The sequence below is a fragment of the Camelina sativa genome, chromosome 6, assembly GCF_000633955.1.
Source record: "Camelina sativa cultivar DH55 chromosome 6, Cs, whole genome shotgun sequence".
In the NCBI taxonomy this organism is placed as follows: Eukaryota; Viridiplantae; Streptophyta; class Magnoliopsida; order Brassicales; family Brassicaceae; genus Camelina; species Camelina sativa.
This window is the reverse complement of record NC_025690.1, coordinates 3509309-3513732: the sequence shown is the minus strand read 5'-3', so window position 1 is coordinate 3513732 and position 4424 is coordinate 3509309. Positions and strand designations below refer to the sequence as shown.

Below are 4424 nucleotides of genomic sequence, written 5' to 3'. Positions count from 1 at the left end.
AAGAATTATTATTATGACCCTTTATATCACAGAGCAAGAGCTTAATATTAATTTGCCAAAAGAAGACAAAAATCAAAGTTGGGTGTTTGGTGGATTTAAAAGGTTATGAGTTCAGGACAAACTTAAGTTGGCAATACACCACTATTTCTCTAGTGATTTTTCGTGAGTTTTTAATTAAATTTAAATTGTCCTAGAAACATAATTCCTTAAATATTATAAGCCAAAAAGATGAATCAATAATTATAGAAAATAATATACCAGTTCAAAGTATTATGTTATAATACTATATATTTATATATATATATATAGATAATATTATTCATAAAAATATTTTTATTTTTAGATATCAGGCAATTAATATAAAAATGAATGAAAATTATTTAAAATTTTGAAGTCTTATTTAAAAAACCAAACATATATTATAACTTTGCAAATAAAACCTTCAATGCTAAGCTGAAAAAAAGGAAAAGAAAACGCATTCGTTTTAAAACTTATAAATGAAACAAAACAACAATGAACGCTTGTTTATCAAATCTTTTGCCTTTTAAGTTTTAACATATCAAAATCAAATCATTTCGTACCTACCAGCTTATGTGTGGTTTACTAATTTATAAATAGTAAGTTTTTTCAACACGATCCCATTAAACATTGGAACAAAACAATTAGGAGAAGACAGGATTGATAAATATGCAACCAACCATCAGCTTTGAGCTGTGTCTTCATCGTTAATATTTTGACTATCTTGTCTATCCAAAAAATTTTGTTATAAATTCAAAATTTTGATATTTACAGTTCGATTAATAATTTTATGAAAAATACTATTATGTTTTAAATTATACACTTTACTCTGTTTCTTTTTTGGAATAATGTTACTGTAGATATTTTACTTTATGAATTAAAACTTTTTTGCGACAAAAAAAATTAAAACTTTTTTTAGAACGCCACATCGAATCTTTTTTAAGTACGACTGTAGATTGAATATAACAAAATAAACATAGGTTTAAATAATGAATCAATTATGAAAAACCACTTTTCTTAGCGAAAATTGTGGATTTTCCATTTTCAATATTTTAAAATATAATTTATACATTAAATTTGAGTATTTTTTTTTAATTCTATTTTTAAAAAGTTTAGTATTTACTATGAAATATGTATTTTAGCAAAAAAAACAAATCACAAATATATAGCTTTTAGAGTGACCAATGACTACATATCTAAATATATATAAAAAAACTGACGGATTCAAAAGAGTTAGAATAAAATTTGGCAAAATCTATAATAATCTCTTAAATAATACAGGTCTAACTAGTTTTCATGGTTTTTATCTACAACTACAACTTTGCTCAATCATATAACTATATTTACTAAGAGATTGGATCCTTAGGGATTTATACAGTGATCAAACTTATTATGCGTTTAGGATTTTATCAATTTGTTTGAGTCTATGTTGAATTTATGAGCTTGATTTTAAGGAAGGAAGTAATAAGATCCACTTATAATCTATAAACAGCTATTATTTTCACTTGAACAGTATAAGAATATTAATATATTTTCTTATGGAAGTGAGATCATTAATACCTTAAATCGATCAATGTCATTTTTAAACTAATTCATCTAAGTAACATTGCTTTCTAACAAATTTTGTACACTCCCTTCAATTGTTTTTTTTTTTCTATTCATGAATTGTATTTGTCCATTCCGATATTACATGATTATTTGTCTAAAATATCTGAATTCATTTTTTTCTTTTAATTCTCACGGTAAAATTTTTCATTATAGCAAATTTTAAATAATAAAATTCCAATTTACATGATTTAGATTTCTTTTCTTATTGTGATGTTGAGTACATATTCTCTTTAAATATGTATTGGGAAGTAATTGGATTTTTCTTATATATGAGAGTACTCAAAGAATTATAGGAGTGGTATTCTCCATCGTAGTTGTGGCAAAGGTGTTTCCACAAACATGTGTTGGACTATTGTTTTAATAAAACACTAGATCAGGACCCGTAGAACAAATTTTTATTTTATTTTTCATAAATATAATCTATATATTATTAAAATATAATTTGTTTCTAAGTTTGTTGTATAATTATTTTCAAAAATCTATTTATCTAGCATCATTGTGTGACTTAATAAAATGAGTTAACGTGTATATAACTGAATGATATTATTTAATTTTATGTATATTCTAATCTAATAATATAGACAATTTTTGTCTAGTTTTTGTTAATCTAGTAATTATATTTTACTTGAATCTTATTGACTTGATCTTATTTTACTTGTTGGACTTTATTGGGCCATTGATTTTTTTACTTGATCTTACTTTACTTGCTGGACTTTATCGGGCTAGCAAAATTTTAAGAAAAACCAAAAAACAAATGAATTTGAGAAAAAGAAACAGACTTGAACGTTTTTTCTGGTTTTGTTGTTCTTCCAGATGCCACCTACATAGAAAAAAAAAAAGAAAAAAAAAACAAAGTCATCCGTGATCGATTCAATCTCAAGCAGTTTCACCCACCGATTTGAAAAAGACATCGATCTTGGTTCTTTGTATTTTTCGTTCTCTACTGCCGAAGAAGATTAGATCCTGGTAATTTTTTTGTGAAGGCGAATTGGGATTGTAGAAATGGAAGAGGTAAAATATCAGCTTTGATAAAATTGTTATTTTGAATGCTGCGATAATTTAATCAATCGTCCATGATTCTATAGTTCAGTCACAAAATATGTATTATTGTTATGATGGGTTCTACTTGTTTAGAAGATTTAGTTTTGGTAACAGGCTTTTTTTTTTTTTTCTGATTTGATGATCGGAAGGTAGTACAAACTATTATCTCAGATTATATTAGGGAGAACAAATTGTCAAATTATAGGTTTATGTAAAACTGTCAATATCATCGTTTGGTTAATTTCTGGGTTTCAGCAGGGATATCAATAGGCGGGTCAATGAATTAAGTTACTCGATAATGGATGGTTGCCGCGGATCCAAATTTTTTTTTTGCGATGATCTGCTTCGAGAAAGATAATAAATCTGTTTGTTATTTCTTCCATTTCTTATTTCCTTTTTCCTTACAACCATTTATTAACATGTACTTTTACTATTTGTAGGTGACAAATAGTGTAAACTGCTAATATGTTGTGTACACACATAAGGAAAGCTGTTTTTACATAAGCAATGGAAGAATGTCAGTATTCTTTCTTATGCAAAACTCGTAGAAATAACTGAAAAGCAGTGTGATTTAGAAAATAATTGTCTGCAAAACATATAGTTCTTTGAATAACAATACTCTAAACAATAGTTCTTGAGAAAAAGTAATAAAGATTGTCTTTGATTTATTTGTTGGATTTTTTAAAACCCTTAGATAGTCTTGAGTTGGTTGATCTTCACAGTCTTGGCTTTGACATTCGTCACCTTTAGCTTCACTTATCTGGGAGAAAAAGTAAACACCAGGTAATAGTAAGACTAACTTAACAAAATCCTGAGTCAAGTTAACATAATTAAGTTCAAACGTACCTTTGGTGCAAAGAGGTTTTGTAGAATCGATGGTTAGTTATCCAGATTTTGGAAAACCTATTTAAAAACAACGTTTGTTTTATTGTCAATCTTTCCATCTTCCCCCACAATATTAATTTTTAATCCCTTCTTCGACTTCGAGAGCAACATAGAGTTGGCCGTGAAAAAACACCGGTTTTGGCAAATAAAGTCCTATTTTCTCGAGAGATTGTCCCTGACTCTTGTTAATCGTCATAAAATGCCACAGATAGAGTATGTTGTACCTTATAAATCTTTCTTCACGGTTGCGGAACTAAATCCTTCTTCACAGTTGCATGTATTTTAACACCCTAAAATATTGATGAAACCTTATCAGGGTTAGACATATACCATAAAATTATCTTAAAAGTTATTTTGTAAAGCTCTGACTTGTGTATCTGCAAGCACCATCTCTAATGTTTTGCCTATTTGGACAATGTATTGGCGCCATGAATGCAAGATCTTGACTTGGATCCTCCATGAAGATTTGTAGGGACACAATTCACGGAGAAGAGCAAATGAAGTTGCCATTGAATTCTTGAAGAAGGTTTTGCTGGTAAGATATATGTGAGTTTGCTGTGATAAGATGTGAGGTGAGATTGTTAACACTATAATGTTATACTTTGTATAGCTTATATTATATAGTATAGTTGAGATGTATTAAGAGCTTGACTGGTTCTCCCGCTAGCTCCCGCAAACGTTGTGTTTGCGTTTGCGGACGGTTGCTAGCGTTTGGGGCCAATCACACAAATCGCTCCCAACCGTTGAATTCCAAAAGCTGGTTCCCGCAAGCGTTTGCGGTTGCGGGTGTTTGCGGTTGGAATTTAAAATTAAAAAAAAAAAAAAAAAAAAAAAAAAAAAAAAAAATATGTTAATTGTTTCTAACGTCTGTG

General features: G+C 28.4%; 1 protein-coding gene across 5 annotated transcripts in view; it reads left to right on the top strand.

Annotated features, from left to right (window-relative positions):
• Window positions 2391-4424, top strand: part of LOC104790290 — a 5292-nt gene continuing 3258 nt past the window's right edge. The window contains exons 1-3 of one of the 5 annotated variants that reach the window (XM_010516008.2): window positions 2391-2637; window positions 2926-3184; window positions 4017-4087. The gene's annotated coding sequence lies outside the window, so the exon portion shown is untranslated. Of the gene's footprint in view, window positions 2638-2922; window positions 4088-4424 lie in introns of all 5 variants that reach the window. The other 4 variants (XM_010516006.2, XM_010516011.2, XM_010516005.2 and 1 more) reach the window with 4 other exon arrangements.